This window comes from Anas acuta, chromosome 1, assembly GCF_963932015.1.
Source record: "Anas acuta chromosome 1, bAnaAcu1.1, whole genome shotgun sequence".
NCBI lineage: Eukaryota > Metazoa > Chordata > Aves > Anseriformes > Anatidae > Anas > Anas acuta.
The window spans coordinates 118,731,099-118,755,201 of NC_088979.1; the positions used below are offsets into that span (position 1 = coordinate 118,731,099).

The 24,103-nt window shown below is 41.7% G+C and overlaps 1 protein-coding gene across 31 annotated transcripts in view; it reads right to left on the bottom strand.

The window, feature by feature from the left end:
- Positions 1-24,103, bottom strand: part of ZBTB20 (zinc finger and BTB domain containing 20) — a 526,186-nt gene that overhangs the window by 472,192 nt on the left and 29,891 nt on the right. For 28 of the 31 annotated variants that reach the window (XM_068697255.1, XM_068697518.1, XM_068697428.1 and 25 more), the window contains exon 1: positions 7,960-8,100. The exons of 1 other annotated variant lie outside the window; for it this stretch is intronic. The gene's annotated coding sequence lies outside the window, so the exon portion shown is untranslated. 2 more of the 31 variants (XM_068697232.1, XM_068697214.1) reach the window with 2 other exon arrangements.

Consider the following 24,103-nt stretch of genomic DNA (forward strand, 5'->3'; position numbering starts at 1 on the left):
GTCAGTACCTTAAAAACATTCTTCTTCTATTCAATCAGAGCAAGTTTTGAAGCTTTCAAAACTTGGCCATGGCTTGGAGAGGAAAATGTAAGCAGTATTTTTATGAAATGCTGGAAATTACAAAACACTGCTTGGACTTCACACGGTTCACCCGTGAGTCAGCAGAGGCTGGGCCTTCACTGAAAACTTGCATTGGTCCTAACTATTTTATTAGTTTAGCGCTAGCAAAAGGTGCCAGATTGGTAGCCCCAGGCGCTGCATTCTCTATTTATCCCCAAAGCAGGTACAGCAGGAGGGCAAGCCATCTCCGTACCAACCCCTGCTACGATTCCTCATGTCAGGGGACTTGGTGACAGGAGGGTGATCTGGTCTTGGCGCTGCTCTGCTTTCCTGATGTCTCTGCTGTGGCTGCCCGCACGAGGGCCAATTCCCTATGTTGTGTTTCAGGAGGAGGGGTTCCTAAACCGCTGGGCCTACGAAAGGGAAATAATGGAGAATCATCCTACGAGCATCCTAGGAGACATGTTGAGAAAGAAGAACCAGGGATTATTTTCTTTGTATTATATTCCAGCCGTCTCAAAATGAACGAATACTGGGGAGAGCAATGAGGCCAGAGAGAGTCAATGTACTGAGTACAAATGAGATTTATATGTGGCTTGAGTCACTCCAGCCAATTAGCTACCCACCAGGCTGTTTGGTTTATTGTCCCTACTGGGTAAAGATTTAATAAGCAGTCACCTAGATGGGAAGCATGAGACTTGCAGAAAGGAAACTTTTCACTACTCTACACTGAAAACTTGAGCCCAGTCCTGCAACAGCTCTGCAGAGCCGATTCCCACTTCCCACTGATCTGTGGATGGCTGCAAGATGAGGCGCTTTATTGTGACAGTCCACAAGGTGGAAAATACGGGAAATACAGGACAATCTTTCATTGTATAATTACCATGTCAGAAATCTTCCACACATTCCAAATATTCTAAGGGAGTTAATAAAGCTTTCTTCATTTTTTAATCCAACACTCAGACTTATCCAGAACTTTGACATTTTCCATAGTATGAAAGTACAAAAGGCTGGATTTTAAAAGCAGATCTACTGGGGAAATGCGCTGTGTAGGGAACATATTAAACAATCCGGCCTATGTTTGGAAAAGAAATACAGATGCATCACAACGAGGAAGAATGTTCAAGAGCATCCCGAAAAAACAGCAGCTATTCGAGCCAAAGGACAGGATGAAGTGGGCACAGCAGTATAAAGCTGACAAGCAGATTTAACTGACAGGGACAGAAAGAATTGGAGGCAGCCAAAGCCTTAGCTACAGTAGAGCTTCTTCAGATCCTATGTGCACTCTAACTGAAGCTAAAAGCACCAACGAGAACGTTTCTAAAACTCCTTCAAATGGGAAGAATCCTAGAAGCAGCAGCAGCAAAATGGAAAATGCAAACTTTGGGAAATTATAGAAAAATGAATGCCTATTGAATATAAGTAAGACTGGAAACAAAGCAAAAAAAAAGGCTAAATTAGTGGAACGGGCATTTCTTGACCTTACTTAGCAGTCGTGCCTGGTATACAAGGCTTTAGCATACTTTGTAAGAAGGCTTCTTGTCCTGTTAATACTGCTCATTGCAATACAGCTCAGAGCCATTCATTTAAATGCAATTTTTTGTAAGGCACTGTCCCAGCGGGTGTGGCCCGGTCTCCTGGGAATAGCATTTGTTAGTTTTACAGAACCAGCAGAGGGAGCACATTAGCAATTAAACATGGTTTCGCATGTGTTTGTGCCTAAACAATGAGTTTGGGGGGCTTTCTGTTTGTTTGTTTTTATTTTTATTGTCAGCATTCCTCCCTGTCACTAACGCCCATGACTCACACAGCTATCAGATTGCTAGGGGTTGAGGAGCCAAAGCCACAGAGAATAACAGGCTCCACATCCACCCCGCATAACACGTTAGCGGACAGAGGCTTTTACCTAGGTGTCTTTCTTCTCTCTCCCACATATCAGCCTCCACCTTACCTGTTCCCGACCACCTGCCCATGAAATCTTGTGCTGCCACAAAACCACTACTCCCAAACTCCTGCACTGGGACCGCTAACTTTCGAGCCAGAAAGAATGGCATACGGATCCCTAGGGAGGGAAGAGAAATCAATAATTAACTTTCAGTCAGCTGAAAGGACAACTCTGAAGTCCGTAAGGTAACTTTCCCAGTCCTACGTCAATAGCCACAAGGGGCGGACCATACTTTCAGCTGCTGATGGTTTTAGAAGCAAGGTATTAAAAAGCCCGTCTTATAGTGGGAAAAAAAAAAAAAAAAAAGTCAGTTATTTCCACACCGTGTTTACCTCAAAATCAACTGGCACATCACACTTGCCTGCATTTTTAGCTCTACCACAATCCCAAGATAAATCTACTACGGCAGCATAACATTAAGAGGTCATCTCCAGACGTAGCTTACAGAATGGCAGCACTACTGACCTGCAAAAGATGTCCCAAAGATGCTCTGGAGAGGGGGACATGCACTACCCAGTCGGGTTTCCTTGCCCCTTCACCGCAGTTATCAACTCCTGATAATCCAAATTTATGTAATCACTGATTTGATACTAGCTAAAATATTGAGGATGAACATACTGGCTTTAGTTTGCCTTTTGTAGTGTCATTTATACTTGTACAAAGCAGACAGAAAATGTTAGTTAGGGGTCTGTGTTCGCTTACTTCACCAAAGCACAAGGAAAGGTATACATGTATGAGACAGGGCACTGATGAATAAAGTCCTGAAGATGCTGCCAGTGCCTAAATTCGGTGGCACTGGCTCCTTCTACAACACCTTTTTTAATACGAGGTGTTGAGGAGCAGCAGAGCAAGGGCAGCACAGGCCGTGGCGCTAACCCTGGGCCTGGCGGGTGGGATATCCGCGGTGGGGAGAGACCCCTCTTTGGCACCACAAGCTTTCGGTCTTTGTGCTTGCACAGACCATGGCCTTTCTTCCCGTGGTGCCACCTAGCGCCAGCTCCTTCAGCGGCTCTCTTTTCCCTACAGTGAGCATCTGCCCCGCAGGCCTCAGGCTGGCACCCTAGGCGCCCACCTCACCCAAGCCAAACCCCAGCCATCAGGCTAACAGCATATTTGTTCCTACAGACAGCTCTATCTGACTGGCCCCGTTTCCCACTGCTGTATTTTAACTGCTTTGAGATGTAGGGGCTGCTGCGTGTGAGGCAGAAGAACTTGGGCCTTCCTCACACACCTTTGGGGTGCGCAGCGGCCCTCTGGCAGTGGCATGGGGCTCGCCTCCCTACAACAACCTACCTGCCCCGGGGGGAGTGCTTTTACGAGACCCCTTCCCAAACCCAACGTCCACCAAAGCCAGGCAGGCAAAATGCCTCCGTGGGACACGAAGAAACTGAAGGACTGAGCAAAAAGGAAAAAAAAAAAAGCATGAAAACGTCAAGTGCATAGGCAGTAAACATCCAGCAATGCCAGTTTTCTATTAAAAGAGAATTGGATCAGTGCTGCTAGAACTAAATATTAACTTTTGAGATAAATAATAACCAGGAATATAGGCGACACTGTCAAAGCCAAAACCGTCCCGGACAAAAGCCTTTGCCTTTATTCACTCCTCACTGAAATGTGGATAAATCAGTGAAAATCTGCTGAAGTTAAAGCTGTGTAGGCATTACAACAGCCCCTCCGAGTTTGGAGCACAGTTAAACACTACTCTTTTACCACGAGAAACTAGGATCATTGGAACAGATAGATTATTAAAAATCCAATTTATTTTTCCCAGTTGATATGGTTTGTTTACTTTCTGAATCTTCTTGGGCCAAACTAACGCAATCAATGAAGTCAGTTTCACTTTGATTTGCCATCCTTTTCTCTCTGCAGCACGGTTTGAACTGCCGACCTTACAGAGGGAACAAGTTATTGTTTAAAAACAACTATTTCCAGTACATTGTTTCATTAAAAAAAAAAATCTTTAAAGCATATATAAAGGGCTCGAGTTTTCTAAAAGTTTTGCTGTAAAAAAAAAAAAAGTAACTTGAAGTTAAATTTCAGTATTTAATTCTCCATTAACATTTACAAATCTCTTTCAGTAGGAGCTCTTTACCATACAGACCACACTGTAAAACAGTCCTATAAAATGAGACAGGAGTGAAACCAACTAAAATCTATAAGGCCACAGCATGCCATCAATTTCTAAACAGAACTCCTATTCAAATCGTTCTGCTTAAAACCTCATATGGCCTGCAAAAATGAACAGGGTTTTCTTGAAATGATTTAAATAACAATTTATCTAAGACTGTAATCTCTCTTGTATGGGATTTGTAAGCCATCCCACAGAATTCTCTAGCAGGAGATACTGTTCCCTATTTACATCAAAGTTTTATATAAATAATAATACTTTATTTTATTTTTTTGGAGATTTTCTGCAGCTGTTCTCCCTTATGAATAAGCTGGGCCTATGAAGAAAATGTGAAAATAGGAAAACTGTGAGTAATATTTATAATAATGATATATCCAACTCAGGAAATTGCTACAACTGTCCTTATCAAAATAAACAAGATTGGTATTTTTTCCTCCTGTAAGAGAAGAGCAAAATCCTCTACTATTAAAATTAATCTGACGTGGTATTTGTTTGGTATTTGGATTTGATTGTCTTATACCCCATTTTTGGTCCCGTTTAAAAAAAACAACAACAACAACCACCCAAACCAAAAACCACACGCACACAAAACCCAACTGCGTTGCTTTTCGTCTCGCAGGAGTGGAAGAGGCACATGCACACGCCATTCAGTCCAAAATTACTCTAGCTACAGGGCATGGCAAAGCATGAAATAACTGCTCCGGAGCACTTCCTCGTGTGGGTGTGTTAGATAACTGTCTGCTCCAGCGCTAAAATAAAGTGTGCTGAGACCTAGACAACACCGGGGAGCTCCGCTCTGGACCACCGAGTGGGTTGGGGGCATCTGAGCCCCCAGACCCTGAAGCAGCCTGGGCACCTGGTGCCCCTTCAAACTCTGCTGTGCCCCTTGGCCGAGGGGCTTTTGGCTCGCTGGGTTCCAGCCACAGCATCATGCACTGGATTTAAGTTTACTTAGACATACTTCACCCTTCGCTGTCATATCCAGATTGCAAACGGACTTTGTGCAGTCAGGAAGGGCTAAGACTTATTAATTTTTTTATTATTATTTTATAGAATATACTTAGGTTTCAAAGAAAATGAAATCCCTCTGATGGGAAAGTTTTCACGATTAAAAAGAGACCTTACTGCGTCACGAAAAATGTTTCTCCCACTCCGACTCTCTTTTCTATGCTCACATTTTTCTTCCCTGGGGTCTTCACGAAAGGAAGAGATACACCACAGTCATTTTTAAAGTTTTCCTCAAACCTAAAGGTGAGGCTGGGCTTCCGCTCAGTGTGCGCGCGGGACTCCCAAAGACGGGTCTGCCGGCCTCCCTGCCGGAGGAAAGCCGGGCTGCTGAAGGACACGGACCTGCCCTGGCTCGGGACGGAGCGCCAGGTGCCCGACAACATGCACACCCCTCCAGGGGGGCTGCTGCTGCAATCCTGCTGTGGGCTCAGCACCAGCCCGGGCACTGGGAGCTTCGTCCACCGTCAGGGCCCCCGCGCGCCTGGCGGGACTTGTGCATCCCCTCCGGGCCCAGGTCTGAGTGTCAGAGCTGGAGGTGGAAGCTAGAGGAGGAGAGGCAGCACCTTGCTGCAGGAACAGGTCATTTGGAGCCCTGAGCACTGCTCGAGCCTACCGGCAAAACGCTGGCTAAGAAGCCTGAGTAAAAAGGAGGAAGGGGAAAAAAAAAAAAAAAAAGAGAGAGAGAGAGAAAAGAAAAAAGCAAGAAAAAAGCAATGAATGTCATTCCCTAGCTAAGAGATGAGCCACCAATTCTTGGCACAGCGCTCTGTAAAACCTTGAAAAGTTTCACTCGGGTTCTGGAATAAAGCTTCTAATAAAATGGAGCAAGTAGTTTCTGCAGTTGTCGTGCCAGTGAATAGATCTGCTGCTTTGGATTTCAATTAACTTAGTTTGTTCAGCGAGGAGGCACTTCGGTTGAAACTGGGGAGCTGCAAGTTAAAGGACAGCTAAAAAAAAAAGCAAAACAACAGGAGAAAAAAAAAAAAAGCCGAACCTGTTGGCAGCAAAAGTTCTCGCTGGCTGTAACATAATGAATTTTATTAAAACATTTCAAAGGATCTGAAGGTTTGGGAGAATCTACCAGGCAGTCCCAGGTGGGTTAGGAATAAAGCATTATGGACTTCTTTGTGCTGAGAGGAAGGCCTAATGCATTTTTTTAAGAAGTCCGTCCCTTGCTATTAAATAAATAACCTTCTATTAAAAAAGGTGATTGTTATTGCTGAGAGATCTCCACCGATCAGCGTCCATTTTCTATAATTACTTAGGATTCTCCAGAACATTTTATGTAACTCACTTCCACTGACTGTCTCTTTTCTTTTCTCTTTTTTTTGTGTGTGTGTGTTTTGTTTTGTTACCAGCAGAGTAACAGTTTTACTCTCCAACAGAAATGACAGGAGCTCAGATAAAAAGACCATTTGAAATGGATCGATTTAAGCAGCCTTTAGAACCCACGATAAATCTGGGCTCCAAAAAACTCGACAATGCTAGATGGGCTACGAAACGCATCGCCAATCCCTCCCCAGGAAAAAAAGAAAAAGGAATAAAAAAAAAAAAAGAAAAAGAAAAGATTAATTCGGAGAAAAGCTTCGATGTTGGAAATTACAAATAAGCAGCGTGTTTGTGGAAGGGAAAATGGTAAATAAATAGTTACTATTTCAGGACAAAATGGCTCGATAGATTTCATAATTTGCCACCACTGTAAAAAATATCTATTCCCTTCCCTCCCCCCCCCCCTTCCCCGCCAATACAGACGGAAACGCGAGCATAACCATGCAGAAAGTGGGAGGGTGGGGGGCAGCCAAGGATACGAACTCCCTCTTAGAAAGTTTGAATTCTTATTAACCCAGTGATGCCTCCAGAACGTGACGTTCGATCAGCAACACAAAAAAGTTGCACTATACGTCTCCTTTCTCCCCGGGAAAGGAAACTGGAAAAACACTAATAATGAAAAAATAGATGTTAAAAATACCCAAGAGGGGAAAAAAAAATAATAATATAAAGTGCACGTACGATAACCCAAATTAACCCCCTCCGCCCCCACACCAAAACAGACAAACAACGAGATCTCCGGCTAAAAATCCCGTCGGAAGGAGTGGAACCTGCTTTCTCTTTTCTGCTGTTATTATTGGATGTATGGTTAGGCATGGACTTTAAACTTATAGCGTATAGATAGGCACAAAACAAAGGACGAGAGTCACCGTTAGCCCCGGCATTACAGCCGGGAGTCGTCGGCAAATAGTAATAAAAGCCCGTTTAGCAGTAAATAAGGAGGGCATGATATATGGACGGACAGATGGAACTGCATAAACAGAAAAAGAAAAAGGCAGAGGGACCCGCAAACAGGCGGAGAGGGCTGTTGTACAAGAGTGAAAGATATTGATTTACTTGGAACTAGTGTTGGAAAACAAACGTATTTGTTTCCTTCGCGATTGGGGGGGGGGGGGGGAGGAGGAAGAAAAAAAAAAAAAGTGATTAAAGTGAATCATAAGGGGGCACACCCTGCAATAAGTCCATGGGGGGGGGGGGGGGGGGGGGGAATATATATATATTTATAGAGGGTAAGGCCTTCTGTAGATGTTCCCAATTTGCAGCGAGCGGCTAGGGCTGCCAAACTTACACCTCCAAATTAAAACCCGGGGTGGTGGAGGGGTGAGAGGGAGGGGGGGGGGAGGCTGGCCGGGTTCGTGGGGGAGCGGAGGCTTCGTGTCGTGCGTGTGTGCGTGCGTGTGTGTCCCCCCCCCCAAAAAAAAAAAAAAAAAAAAAAAAAAAGCCAAAAAGCCAAAAAAGCTCGCTTCCTTCCCAAAGTTGGCCGGCCTACCTTGTTCCCCCGTCCTCCGCTCGCCTCCTCATAGCCGCTGCCTCCCCGGGAGCGCGCAGCGTGCGCGGCTACCGCCTGCCTGCCTCCCTAAGGGGTCCATTTTCCTGCTCGGGGCGGTGTGTGTACACCACACGCGCTGCAACCTACCTTCCGCACCGCGCCGCGGCGACGGGAGAGGGAGAGCGAGAGCGAGGGAGCGGGCGGCGGCGGCGGAGGAGGCAGGGGAGGCAAAGGGGGGAGCCGAGACAAAGCCCTCCCTCCCTCCCTCCGCCCGGGCTGCCTCCCCTCCTTCCCCGCCGCTCCGCAACAGGTCGCGCCCCGGCCGGCACCGACGGGGGGGACCGGGATGGATGGAGAGAGGGAGGGATGGAGGGATGGAGGGGGGGGATGCTACACGCCCCCGGAGTGGGGACAGCCTGAGGGGAGCCCCCAGAGGTGAGGGGACACCCCCAAGAGGTGAGGGGATCCCCCGGAGAAGAGGGGACCCCCAGAGAGGAGGGGACCCCCAAAGAGGAGGGGACACTCAGAGGTGTGCGGACCCGAAGAGGTGAGGGGATCCCCGGAGAGAGGACCCCTAGGGATGGGACACCTGGAGAAGGGACCCCCAGAGAGAGGACCCCCAGAGGGAGGACCTCCAGAGAGAGGATCCCCAGAGAGAGGATCCCCAAAGGGAGGACCCCCAAAGGGAGGACTCCCGGAGAGGGGACACCTGGAGAGGGGACCCCCGGAAAGCGGGGACCCCCCCCAGCGTATTCCCCCACTGCTGCCTTGCCCCACTAAACACCGGGAGGGGATGGTGTAAAGGCAGCTCTGCCGGGGATGGGGGCTTGGGATGAGGGAAACAGCTGGCCCCGCACAATAAGGGGGGCCCAAACAATAGGGGAGAAATGTGGGGAGGTGAAGGCTCCGCTGAGGTGGCTGTGAGTAGAGAAAGGGGGCTGCTGGCCCCGGCACCCCCAAACACACGCACGCCGAAATCCACGGGCATCGGGAGGCTCCAGCCCCTACAGCTATAATAATGTGCCGTGCTTATGGCTGAACAGGTGCAATGCATATAGTACACGGCGTTACGAGGACGGAAATAAATCTCTCAAGTAAAAAAAAAAAAAAAGAAAAGAAAAGAAAAAAAAAAAAAAGAAAACAACCAAACAAAACATTTTTCCCGGTTGCAAACAGGCCGAGGTTATTTAAAATAGGGGTCTGGTTTGGAAAATGTGCTCCCCGCTCCCTGCGTTTTTTTTTGGCTGGGGGGGCAAAACGGGGTGGGGGTGGGGGTGCAGACAGAAAGAAGGTGCAAAAGGGAGACAACAAAGCCAGGAAACCCAGCACACGTAAGTGGTTACTAGATTTTTATTTTTACAACATTCTCTCATGGCTGAAGACGATCGACGCTGCTACTAAAATAATTTTCACTCGGCCCTGCCTCCCCTCGCACACAAACTTGTGCTGCTCACAAAAATTCTGATGATTTTAATGACAGCCACAGCCACGCGAAAGTAGCAAGAGCAGGAAAACAAGCTTTTGCACCTGTATTTCATCCTCGGACAAAGGTTCCTCCGAGAACTTTATCAGCAGGGTATCTTTATTTTAGTTGGAGAAACTGGGTCCAAAAAAAAAAAAAAAAAAAAAAAAAAGGGTTAAGTGATATTCCCAAGGCTGTGCTGTAAATCAGTGGATAAAGCGATGAGAACCCAAATCTCTTGGTGCTTAGCTCGGAATTGGCTTCCAATAAGTCACGGCCGTGGAAAAGTTAAGGGTCCCGTCTGAACCAGTCGCGTAGGCTCCCCCTGTTGCCAGTGGAGGGACAGGCACCTCCACAAAGCCACCCATCCCATTTCCCCCACCCCCCAAAAAGAGGAGGGAGCCTGCACAGCTGGATGAGGCCAGGCAGCTAGCTTTTAGCAGGCTAAAATTAAGTAAAATGAATCTCGTTTTGATCTAAAGGCCTATTCCAACATCCTGCTGCCCAAAGTACATTTTTATGCCACATTCACTATTAGGCAATATATGCCTAACTGGTACCGATCGAAAAGGGACAGCCTACCAACTAAAAGAGACAAGTAAACCCCCTAGACCCGTGGATTTGTACCCTGTGGCTGGCTGGATGTTCACGATTCACACACAGTCTTCATAATATTAAACAGACTGGTGAATTTGATTAGTTTAGTTCACTGATAGCTGCTACACATTTCTGTATTTCACTCATAAACACCATATTTTCTATACAGCTGTACAGGAAATAGAGAAAGATTAATCTTTTCTCAAAAGGTTAATTTTCGTGACTGCCTTCATCATCAAAACATGACCTTTCTTACCTTAGGGTAAAATACAAAGAATTAAAAGCTCTACTAGGTGACTTAGTTCAACTCCTTCAGTAATACTTAGCAAAATGCACAATGCAAAATATAGAGGTAGCTCTACAAGTTGAAGTACTCCAAATACATACAGCAAAATCCAGGCATTATATATTTGCTTCTCTGGACTTTACGACCATATTCAACTTATTGAAGGGTATGTAAGGTTAAAAAAGTAGAAAGTGATCTAGGAGACTATTTCTAACTGCGGTTCTTTATATGGCCGTCTACGTGCCAAATGACCACTCTCTGCCTCAGTTTTTCCATCTGTAAAATGGACCTGACTGTAGTTCCGTGGGCAAATAGTACCAAAAATATATGAAGTGTTTTGTTTTCCTCAGCCTAGTACCTCAGCCTAGCATCTCTCAGACTTTTATGACGGCGAATATCATGGGAAAAATACAGATAATAAAGGTGATCTGTATTAAAGCCAGCTGATGAAAATCGTAAGATTTTACATACTGCTATGCAGTTTAAATATGAGTACTCTCAGAATTTCAATTTTAAAAAGTAGATTTACACCAAAATGAGGATATCAGATATAAGAACTTCTTAGTATTCTGGCATACTTGACCCAAAACTGACATTCACTCCTCAGTCCTACCTACCTTACAGATTCAAATCTGAAGAGAGTCAAAACTTAACAAGTTTCAATAAAATACAGATCTGAACATTTTCAAATTAATTTTGACATTTAGGTTACACTAATTTGGAACCATGTAAGTTTGAACGATGTTCAGATTTGCCCTTGATCCAGATCCAAAAACTTTAAGTTGGGAGGCATCTAGAGCCTTACTTCCTGTAACTTTCTCAAAATTTTATACAAATATCTAAACCAGGATCACAGGGATCACAGGGTAAATTTACTCATATTCTCAGAAAGTCTGAATCTCAGTAAGGACCCTAAAACTGAACCTGATTCCACCCAGATCTGGAGACACTGAGAACCAAACCTCAAATGACACCTGAAGCAAAGCACATTCAGAGTAGTGCAGGGTTTGGCTGTATGTCATTCTCCAAGATTGTGTGAAAACAAATATTAAGCAGATCCCAATATAAGCTAGTTTTGGCCCTTAATCAGAAATGAATGCAATTAGCCATAACCTTTATAAAATCCAAGTATCTATCTGACCTCAATAATAAATCTCTCAAGTTGCAATCTGCACAGCTGGTTCTTCACCTGTGAGCCTTTCTGTATGGATACGAACCATCAATGGTTTGATTCTCTGTTGTCTTATACATCAGTCATCCTACCTAAACCACACAAAAAGTGTCCACCAGAACTGGTACGGCTGTGCAAGTCTTTGTTGCACATGACAAGATTCTGGATGACAGACTGAGAGGGAAGGAATGCGCTTTGGTGCCAAATAACATACTCTGTGCTGCTCTGCTCTCTCCTCTCCTTTTCATGTTCCCAGGCTCACCAACGTAGTGAGTTTAGACGTATTTTGCAGGCAACCGCAACTGGAAGAGGAGTCCCTGCATCCTATAACAATATCTGAGGATATGACTGACCTCATTTAAAAGACTTTGACCTTTTAGCAGCTATATATCAGGTGATGCTCAACTTCTAAAGAAATTTAAATAGGACTGACTCCATGGGCTGGTTGGGTATCCTGCCCATCATTGTGATGGGTTAAAACACTATTTTGCTATATTGTTTCCAGCTGGATGAGAAACAGCAGCTCAGAACCCTGCTGTAAGGTCCTCACAGACCTTACAGACCTTACAGAGCAGTTGTTCAGCTGATCCCAAGTGCATCTTGTCCCATGCATTGCAACAAGCAAAATGATGCTGAGGCTTAGCATACGGATACCACGCTGATGTTAAAAAATTCAGGCAAATTTCTGTCGCTGTTCTCTTTCAGATAATACCGTCAGGACCTAGAAACACTCGGCAACGTGTCTGAACTTGATTACTTCCACTTAGTCCCCTTCACCACATACTCAGATCTCCTAGACTCCCCTGGTATATCATACCGTCATGTTGCCAGCCCAACAGGAACGGTGATTCAGTTGTCTCTATTCATGTCCTGCGGTGTCTCTGCAACTTTGTTCAAATGTAATGAGAAAGATGCCAATTAAAAAGGCACAAGAGCCCTGCAGCTTGGCAGGCTGATTCAAATTAGATACCTGTATGAAGTGATTAAAATAGGTTTTTCTAAACCTGAGGATAACAGGAGGACAGTGTGTTTGATTTACATCAGTGGGGGTCAACAAAAATGTAGAAGAACCACACAGATGCTCTTTACATCTGCAGATTTACTGGTGAAGATGATGGGGACAGAAGGAAAAAATACATTGTACTCCTGGTGTCTTTCAATACACAAAGAATCGCAACTGTTGCCCCATCTCAGCAGTCATTACTTACTGCCAGACCTCCAAATCAGTAATATTTTCTTTTAATTTAGCAGCTTTGATCCATTCTGCTGCACATACATATTAAAAAAAACAAATCTCACAATTTCATTTGGTAAACAGGCACTGTCATTTCCATTTCACAGACAGTAAAAACTAAGTGGAAAGAGTTAACCACTTGATTGAGAGTAGAAGTGGGATTGGGATGTTAGGCTTTCCTGACCAGGAGTTCAGGCTGTGCTGCCTCTATAGATCAGGATCTCAGACAGTCCAATTGATTGGCAAGACTGGGGCACACTTGCTGAACCCGAACTGTCTTTTCTATTTATTTATTTACTTATTTTTAATTTTGAATCCAGGAATGTTGTGAATAATAGATCAGATGCAAAGATGAGATGTCTCCAACCACTTCAATGGATTTGTGAAAATCTGCCTCCCAGTCATAAGTACCATGTACCATAAAAGCTCACTTTCTTTTCTGATGACAATATCAGCACTTTGGTCAAGGAATGCTTTGCACAGTGGCTGTTCCCTTACAGCACTTAAGCCACCTTGCACAAAAGATGCAAAGTGGCGTTTTCCATGCCAGATGCAACAGTACTGCTGCTACATCAGTGAGCTGTGACAGTGAGGTATCTGTGATGGAAGAAATTTTGCCCCACCATAGCCAATCCCTTGTTATCTATACCCATCAATACTGGTGTGTATCATCATCATTCCTATCATCAATCATCATCTACAAGGGCTGAGAGTCGTAATAAAGCACAGTCGAGAAGACTGATATCATAGCACCATTCCTTTTTGGAGTTCAAGAACTGAAAACAAAAAAAAAACCTCAAGCTCCCACATGGCCTCTCCTAATTTCTCCATTATGCACACATGCACACACACTTGGCATGTTTCTGTGTGAACTTTACCTCTTAAATATACAGAATGTGTTGTAATTATTTAACACAAAACAACCTGTAGCTAAGTAGATGGCATTGGCTACATCTGTGTTCATCCTCTCCATTTACAGAGCATTGGGATATTACCTTTATTTGCATCAGCAGGCAATTTGTGACCAATTTAGCTGTTGAGCTAATGTGTAAGGCCCTCATCCAAGCTGTGGAGTTACAATGGAATCGGATCTTGTTACATAGCCTACTGCATTGTATGGCACACCCTCTATTATATAACTACATGCTTCCCAAAGGTTGCCTATAATTTGATTATAAAGAATCATATTGCAGTTCAGTCAGCATTTAAAGGATGAGAAATTTGATGATTTACTTATGGAAATCCTTTAGAAACTGATCAACAAGTAATAAAAATTAGTTTTGCCATCTGAAAGGAATTATAGTAACAAACAAGCCAGGATGCACATCCATCACTCTCTTCTACTGGATAACTAGAATGACTATCAAAGATTTCTATTTTTGTCCCAGAAAGTTAGGGAGCATGCAGAAGGATTTGATTTCTGTCATAATAATTACAGGCAGTCATGTGGTTATGACATGAACCACAGCGAAAATGCTGAAGCTCTAGGTGGTCATCAGTTCACTTTTACCCTCTTTATATAGTAGGAAAAAAAAAAAAAAAGGAAAGGAAAAAAAAACACACACCACATACTTCTGAAATTCTAGTGCTTGTCACATCAGATCAGATGCGCAGACTTTATTTTGCATGAAGATGATCTAGTTGAGGAAAATTGTAAGTATCGCTACCAATGTTTTGGACGCTTGTGAATTGAGTGTATTTGCACAAGCTTATCAACATGAATCCCTTCTACCTGGAAAATATTTATGTCAGCATTTTCAGAGATGGTACCCCTCAAAGATGTAATTATCATCCTGTTTAAAATATTGCATATGCGATTATTGCCCTCAAATAAAGAGCCACTTCTAGGAAAAAAAGGAAAAAGAAAAAAACATAAATTTGTATGTATTAGGTGGACAAAAAGAAATTCCATGCTTTAACTTTTTTTTGATTGACTATAAATAAAGTGGATGGAACACACAGAAAAGAGACAGATAATATTGAAACTTGAAACATTCAAAACTCTCAAGTAGGCCCTAAAAGTTAAGCAGTTGTCTTAAAAGGTATGGGTTTATTATTTTTAATCTCTATTGCACTCCCAAGTATTTATTTATTTTTTTTTTTGCACCATTATGAAAACTAGAAACTTATTTACTTTCTTAAAGCTAGCGCTGTATGACCAACACCAAAAAATCATAGGTACAATAATGCTGTAAGTTTTGAAAGGAGCAATGCTAAGTGCCATTACTTATCTAACACTTCACCACAAAATTCCTGCAGCTTATGTAGGATTTTTGTCCTCAAATATAGGCATTGTTTGAAAGTTCCTATATAAGATCTTCCTCCATGTATTCCATGGCAAAGGGAAACCAATGCATTTACCAAGCAGACTGGAATTGTAAGTTATGGAAAATGATGGACTCACAGGGTTTTGGCTTTATCACACTTTCGAGGAGCTCAGCACAAAATTTACCCTAGGACCCAGATTCAGACAGCCCAAATGCCTGCTAAGCCACCATGCTTAAGAATTCTGGATATATGCCCCTAAAATCCCACATCCAGACAATAGAAAGTACCAGGTTCATGGCCTTCAGGGGTGTTTAGGGTAACTGACTCTGACATGGGGAGTGTATACAGAAGTTCCTGATTCTGTTTCTGTTCTCCCTAGGCAAGCTAAATACTACAGAGACCACGGAGCAAAAGAAAATGGAAATGAGTAAAACATCAAACAAAGCTTTGTCCTTTTTAGTCCAAGAAATCAACTCCAAGACTTGACTGGTGACTTTTGTACCAAAAGCAGGGGAGACATTAGAAAGGATTCTCCCATTTCACCAGGGCTAATAACATCAGTCTTCAGCGTAAAAGTTTCCCTTTGACACAACTTGATTATCTGTGATCTACAGACTACCTCATTGGGATTATTTTTGTGAGCAGGTGGGCAGGATTTAGTATTCATTGCCTTTGAAGTTTTAGTCCAAGATGTTCTTGAGGGATAAAAAACCCTAGATGTACTAGATGTAACAGAGAAAAGGAATGTCCTGGTCTGGATATTATTTTATTTTATATAAGGTAAATTCACTTAAAAAAAAAAAAAATTGGTTACAATTAGTCCATCAGTTTTAGCCTAGGAAAGAATATTTTTGGATAATCAGAACAGACTTTGTTCAGCTCTATGAAAGGATACATTTCAAGGTACATTTCTTTCTTTTTTTTTTTTTTTTTTAATACTAATTGAAATTAATTTTGGATGGAAAATATTTTTTTATTATTATTTAAAGACAGAGGAATTACAAGCAAAAAGTTGCATTAACTAAAATTAAGCCTCAGGTGTTACTTACACATGAACAGAGATAAGAGCCTTTCTTTCAATCAGACCTATCAAAAATTGGAAGATCTGGTGAGGTTGTTAGTGGTGTAAGCCTGTCAACCCAACAGAAATGAAATTAAGTATCCTATAGGCAAACAACTCTTTTATTTTACCTGTATTTGAACAAAAGGGTCTTTCATTACAGAACTAGAGCACACAGAACAAGGTGACAAAATATTTTCAAAATAATATAATGGAAATGAAGTGTACCAACTTCAATGCTAACCTTCAGTCAGGTTTTGTGAAGAGCTTGAGTTAGATATTATCTTATGGTCAAAGGGCTCCTTTTCTCTAACTTTCTTTGCAATTATTAGCAAGGACTATAATATTTGGTATTGCTACCAAGACAGTCTATGATCATGTAATGAGATCCCCATTGTAATATCTGTGCAATTACACATAATTAAGTTTGCCAGGGGAACTTTAATTTCCTGATTTTTGAGTAAATAAAGAATCAATGTTAATATTCCACTAATCAGTACTAACTAACATTTAATTTGTTTTGTTTCAAAATCAGAGGTCACGTTGTGAAACCGTTTGATAGTATGCAACAACAACAACAAGAAAGCACCAACAAAATAAACAGAGGTTGGGATTAGGATAACTTTGTATAAACTGGTACTTTGCTGTCCCACTGTTCCATTTGTTCAGCTGTCCCGAAGCCAACAAAAAATCAGTAAGAATCAGAATGCAAATATGACTTTAAGCACTCCCTGTTGTGGTCTTGAAATGAATCAACATTTGTTTTTACCATACCATGATAACATCGCAGATGTGAGAATCATAAATGTCAGTAAACCTTAAAGATTTCTATTTCAGAAACAAATTCTCTACCACTACAGTTACATGAAAGTTTCAGCTAGCTTCAGTGGACCATTTGTGGGGCAAACACCAAAGAAGAATGAAAAATCACATCTGAGAGAAATACCAGATGGAATATCAAACTATACATCACGCATCCATCCAACTGAGTAGGAAAAGCAGAGTTTCAGTCTGGAATTCATAGAGATTCAGATAGTAAAGCTGTGACACACCACAGAAATTCAGGAGGGGTTATCAGATACAGGTTTTTGGGGAAGGGGGACAGCTGGGAGCGCCCTGTTGAGAGCTACCTGGTGCAACACACATCCTCAGTCATCAGAACTGGGGCTGGCTCCTCAGGTACCACATCCCGCTCAAGCACACATCTAGTGTTGATGGTCATTCAGTTTAAAAACTGGTATGAGAAAAATAGACACAGTTATAATAAACAGAATTGATGGGGTATTTGTCTCCCAACCTGCTGTTTCAATCCAGACACTGCTCTGGGCTCGAAGTATCAAAGTGTGACGACAATGCACAAGGTGCATAACAGAATCATCTAATTTCTTTTCCTGCCTTACTTCTTGAAAAACACTAGAATAATAAATAATGTTATCATTTAAATGACTGTCAATAGTTTTCAAAGCCAACACGGCTTCAAACATCCGAGACTTCTTGTATTAGGAAGCTGACTGCAAATAACCAAGTGTCAGCTCACATCTAGTGCAATCTTTAATTAGAACCTCACAGCCAGGCAGGCTACAAGCTTTTCAGCTCCTAAATTAAAGCTGTAATTTTGGAGCACAGGAAGTAAACCACCGGGGAAAAAAAGCACCAGTTTACCATACTGCCAGAAGTCAGCTCAATCTGACCTCTGCTTCAAAATAAGGAGGACAGAAATTACACCATTTTCTGGAGAAGCCACAACATAACAATGTCGATGTGTTTTTGATGTTAGGTACTTAATGATGTAGTTAATTCTTTAGGATCACTTTACAGACTACTCCTCTGAGAAAAGAAAAGTTACGCACAAGACAAATGAAACCAAAAAGTTGACTTACAGGCTCCCAGCACTATCCACAGGTCTCAAAGCTCAAGATTATCCATCCTCATCACCAGCAAGGGTTTCCTTTCAGAGGAACATGAACATTTGCTTCACAATAGCTCAAAGGTGTTCAAATCCCTGCAAGATACTAACACTATATTCCATTCATTTTAATGGAAAATAGATGTCCGAATTCCCAAAGACAGCCCTTTTACCATTGGGCCCGAAGAAACAGATTACATGAAAATATCTTTTTATCACAAGAGAAGACAGGAAAAAAATTCCAATTAAAATTGATGGAATTGATCGAAGAGTGAAAGCCATCAAGGAACAGACAGGCAAAATGGGGAATAAAATAAGGGAAAAGTGCAGAAAGTTATTTCATTCCCCTTAAGGGGTATAATAAAACCTCCCTACAAGAGTAAAGGAAGGTATTTCCAATTTGTTTCCTAACATCTAACTGAAGTATAGATTAAAGAGTGGGAAGGGTGCTGAAAATTGTAACAAATGCAGTCTATAAAAGTTGGGAGTAAAACATTGTAACTTGAGCTCCTCCGTTGTCACAATTCAATGATCAGAAAGCATTCCCATGTTGCAGTAGGCATGACCACCCTTACCTTCATGGTTTTGAGTTCCAGCTGAAGCCCTTTCAGCTCCAAAAACATTGCTTGGGCTAAAAATGGGTTTCCTACAGCTGGAAACTGTCAGCATACCATAGGTATCTGTGCGTGTCTGGAAAGAGTTGTTAATTTGGTATGTAGTCACCAAAACTACAGTTAAAATGCTTTGTTGCTTTGTAGCCTTAATCCTGCTCCTCTGTGCATAGCTTTATACTTCAGACACCTGCACACGCTCTCCTGCCAACTTAGCTCCTTTCGGTACTCAATTGTCTCGTGTTCACTCGAGGCTAGATCAGAACCCAGGAATTTCTGCGTCGAGTCCTGGAGCTAGGACCGTCTGTGTGGGGACAAGGAAGGGAGTAGTACTTGGTAGATGAAAAGCAGACCATGCCACACTGTTATATTCTCCTACTCTGGCCAGACTCTCAACCCCCAGAAAGCTGCTTGGGACTCCCCACAGTATCTCAGGAGCTCTTCTCATTCAGAAGGTGGTATGTGTACCTGTCTTTGAGAAAATGTCAATAACCAATTACATGGAGTGTTACTTGTGCAACTGACAGGTGGGCTTTCATTCTACAGTGCTGTGTCTGAGATTGCACAGAGAAGACAACACTGGCATGTAGGTGCATACTACTTTGCAGCCAATAGAGAGAGTTAAAAAAAAAAGGAAAAGGAAATGGAAAATGAAAGAAAAAGAAAAAAGAAAAAAGAAAAAGAAAAAGAAGAAGAAGAAGAAGAAGAAGAAGAAGAAGAAGAAGAAGAAGAAAAAGAAAAAGAAAAAGAAAAAGAAAAAGAAAAAGAAAAAGAAAAAGAAAAAGAAAAAGAAAAAGAAAAAGAAAAAGAAAAAGAAAAAGAAAAAGAAAAAGAAAAAGAAAAAGAAAAAAAAAAGGAAAAGGAAAAGGAAAAGGAAAAGGAAAAGGAAAAGGAAAAGGAAAAGAAAAAGAAAAAGAAAAAGAAAAAGAAAAAGAAAAAGAAAAAGAAAAAGAAAAAGAAAAAGAAAAAGAAAAAGAAAAAGAAAAAGAAAAAGAAAAAGAAAAAGAAAAAGAAAAAAAAAGAGAAAGAAAAAGAGAAAGAAAAAGAAAAAAAATTAAAAAAAAGAAAAAGAAAAAAAGAAAAAGAAAAAAAAAAGAAAAAGAAGTGAAGAAGGAGAGGAAGAGATAGAAAGGGAAAAGGAAAAGGAAAGGGAAAGGGAAAGGGAAAGGGAAAGGGAAAGGGAAAGGGAAAGGGAAAGGGAAAGGGAAAGGGAAAGGGAAAGGGAAAGGGAAAGGGAAAGGGAAAGGGAAAGGGAAAGGGAAAGGGAAAGGGAAAGGAAGAAAATAGTAAGCTATACAGGACCACCAAATATGCCAATGACAAATACGGACAAAAACAGCACAAAGTGTGTGGTACTGGTAAATTAGCATATTTCTCTCTTTTCAGCAACTGAAAGCATCTGAGGAACACTTGCTTCTAGAGAGGTGCTCCTTTTGCCCTCTCTGATTTAAACAGCAAAACTCACAGAGGTAGGTTTGATGGATGAGACAGAGCCCCAATAGACAAATCTACAGATGGTCTCAAAAGCAGAAATTTATTTGCCCCAAGATACCAGGCCTGCATCTAATTTTTCAAGAGCACGAACTGTAGAGGAGCGCTGAAAACGCAGACAACACAAGTTACAGCAGAACACTCCTCAAGCACCACACAATGGTCTCAAGGGAAATGTTATTACATTTTGCTGCTGCTGCTTCTATCGAGTTTGGCCAAGAGTCCATGAGTCATGATACCTATATGTACGATGTCAGGTGCAGGAACAATCCGGTAGCATTTTTCTATTAGTGCTGACTGCTTGGGATCTGCCACTTAGAAATGCTTACATGAAAATAACACAGAAGAGAAACACACAATGCTTGAAACGTTAGGCTCTAATTTCAATCTGCAAATGAAAAATGTAAACATTCTTAAACTTAATAGGGAAGTGGTAAAAGTGCTATGATTTTTGTCCCTTGTAAAAGACAGCAAAAAGTGTTCACTTTAGCCTAACCACATGGGGAATAAGCAACGCTATCAGGGCCTGATGAGAGAGATGTGGCTGGTTGATGGAGTCATTTGTCATCAGATACTAAAAAGAAAGTAATAAATGGGTCCGGTTTTGAACATGATCTTCTGATATTTTTAGGATCTAAAAACTGCCATTAAGTCGTCAGAGTATTCTATAACAAGGTTCTAAGGATAGCTAGCTATCTCACCCAGGTTTTCAATCCCAACTATTAAATCCAGAGAGTGGGCTTCGTGTTCTACAGTTAATGTTAAAGATACCAGTGTTAAAAACTGGAGCGTAATGGCTAAAACACATAGGAAAAAATCATTTATTTGACTTCTCTTAAAGTTGAAGTTAAAGCAACAGGAAACAACGGTGTGCATGTACCAAAGTAATACAAAACCTGAGATAATTCTTTGACAGTATACTGCAGCCACTATCAAAAATTGTTTTCAAGAAGATGGGATGAATTCGCATCCATTTCAAAAAGCGCAGACAATTCACTTCTGCAGATCCTTTACGATGAGATGTTCTTTTAAGTGAAACTAATGAAGCAGAACTCTGATGAGTTTGATGATCCTGAAAGTGAGATGTTTTTAGTGCTAGCATTATCATTATTAAACGTAGCTGCAATGACAATTTAAATCTGTTCCAAACCTCCTAGATGCTCTTCAACATTAGACACCTTTGTGTCTTGAAGACCCCAAAATGAGCTTACTAGTTGATTATGCTATAAAGAAAAGCTCTACTTAGCAAGACAGATGCAACCTTCTTTTATCTTAATGATATTGCCTTCCATAGAACACAAAAGGAGCAATTGATAGCAATGATTGAAACATTTCTTTTAAAGACTCCTAATTTTAGCTGTCCACTAGAAGACACTCCAAGTGAAGAAACAGGGAGAAAAGAAAGAAAGAAAAGAAAGAAAAGAAAGAAAAGAAAGAAAAGAAAGAAAAGAAAGAAAAGAAAGAAAAGAAAGAAAAGAAAGAAAAGAAAGAAAAGAAAGAAAAGAAAGAAAAGAAAGAAAAGAAAGAAAAGAAAGAAAAGGGAAGGAAGGAAGGAACACCATTGAACAGTGACATTATTGCAGGATAGCTGGCTGACCATGACAAATGACCTCCTGATGGCCACAAGCATGCAGACAATGAAATGTATGTCCTCGTTTGCTGCTATCAGTTCTGGATTGAAATGAAAAACACAAATATTGGTGCAATGTTACCAAAGATACCATCTGAGACCAACTAGAACAACATGAGAAAGATGGCTTTACTTTTTGGTTAGGCAGCAAAAACAAAGTTGAAACAAGAATGTTTAAAACAACTCTTCTGCTGCTATGTGGCTGCTCAGTGCTGTATTTCAACCACACTGAGTTACGAGGCAGTAACCAAACTTTCCCAAAACTGTACTGTAGAGCCTATGGACAAAAATTGCTCCACAATCGCTCACAGCCTGGCTAAGTTGAGTGAAAAAGGAAGACCGATGTCCTTGGTTTCCAGTGACACTTCATGTTGCTCTCAGGAACATGCACCTCTATCTACATTTGCATCAACAAGTACACTGAAATCGGCAGTGAGAACCAGAAGGACTTTTTGGCAAAAAATAGCAAACGTTTTCCTCCGCGAGGAACTTTACAGAGAGGTACTAAATTTGCAAAAGCAGTTGAAGCAGGTTTCAGAGGGACTTGACAGATTACAGGCTGATGACACTACCGTTACAGCCTCAGTGGAAATGTGGTTTGATCTAATTAACAACAAAGAACTAGAACCACTGAAGAACAAAATTAAAAAACTATTCAAAGACGCTTGGAAGCTTTCCATTTGATAGCCACCAGGATGGATTCCAAACACAGATGGATGGGATTAAACACAAAATAGGATGCAGAGGTTGGGGCAGGAACGGAACATATTCCAGATATCTCAAATCTTCTAAGATTAAAAAATGCAGGTCCGTATTTTTGCCCCAAACCTACAAATACAAAGCGGATTTGCCTGAGCACAATTAATTTAATCGTGTGAGTGGAAGATACAGATGTTATGGTAGACAAGGTGGCTGACTTAGAAATGCTGGGTTTTAGAACAGATGCGTTGCTGTCCAGCCAACTCAGCATCACTTTTTACACGTTTTTAGTTTATTCATATTGCTTTGACTGAAAATGTGGAACATCGTAGGTGCTAAAATGAAAGGATCTGGTATGCAGAATTTGATGTAAAACCTCCTAGACCAAACTTTTTCACAGACTATGCAGTCCAGGAGCACGTTCTTCAGTTTTAATTAGGGAATCACACTCTTTGTACTTTAGATAACGGGTCTTTTTGTGCTTAAGGATTAAATATGCCCACAAAATAAATCACATCACATGTGCAATGTTTGAGCAAATAAAATACTACATGGGAGTGTTTTCTCCAAGAGGCTTTTGCAGAAATAGCCAAAAGAAGTCATGCTGAGGAGAAAAATCAACCCTGATATGTTGGCTGCTGTTGCCACATACAAATTTTCTCTCCACACCCAATAGAGAACACATACCTCGGCCGAACAATTGTGAGCATATGTTAGCTATGCCAATATCCTGTGGAAAGTAACAAAAGGCTTTAACTTATTTTTAACTGAGAGAAGGGCACAACCAAGAAAGTTTGCACTTTATAATTTCAAGTCAGATATGGGATTACTGTATTTCCCTCCTCGGGAAGTTGCATGATTACTAATTTTATAATTAAAAAAGTAAAAGTTAATGAGGAAACATGTTAACATCAGATGATTTATGTGCCTATTAATATTACAAGTGTATTGGGAAAAAAAAAAAAAAAGAGGGGGAAAAGGAAAAACCCATTGTGTAATCCAGTTCTGATGAAATGCCGGACAATTTTGAGACTGATAAAATGAGTCACTGCCAACTGACTCAGCATGACAACAGGAGTTCATTGTTGCATTTTGACTGAAGGAAACAAGCAGCCAGTTGGTTTAAACTGGATTCTTTCTTTCCCTAAAATGTGATATTTCCACCATCTTCTTCCCCCGTCTTCCACCAGCCCCTCTGGTGTCTCCAGTACATACTGCTTTTATTAAGTCCCGCGCTAGTCGGCTAGCACCGCATACAACACACATTAAGCCCTCGGATGCTGCATGTTATAAAATTAACTTAAAAGGCTGGAATACAGCTCTGTTTTTAAGTCCCAGTGTATTTATATTTCACATATGGTTTTTGCTAGGCTATTCACAGGGGGGACTATAAAGCATCTCAACATGTGAGGTACTCTTATAAATTCCACGTTGTCCTTAGTTGCACTCGCTGTCCTCAGGCACGGGGGCCGTTGGACTGCACGCGCTGATACTGATATACGTGCTGCTTCTTACATCCACATCTCCCCCTCCCTGCTCAGAGGTTTGGCAGCAGCAGGACGGCTGAATTCAGCTCAAAAACTGGAATTCCTGCTCCTCTCCCAGGCCTTCTGGAGATTGCCTTCTGCCACCCGTTGCAACTTTTCTCTGAAGTTAACAAAACAAGGAGAGCTCAGCAAGCGCCAAGGGGCTCAGGACCCTGTAGAGCCCAGGCAACACACCCACGCAA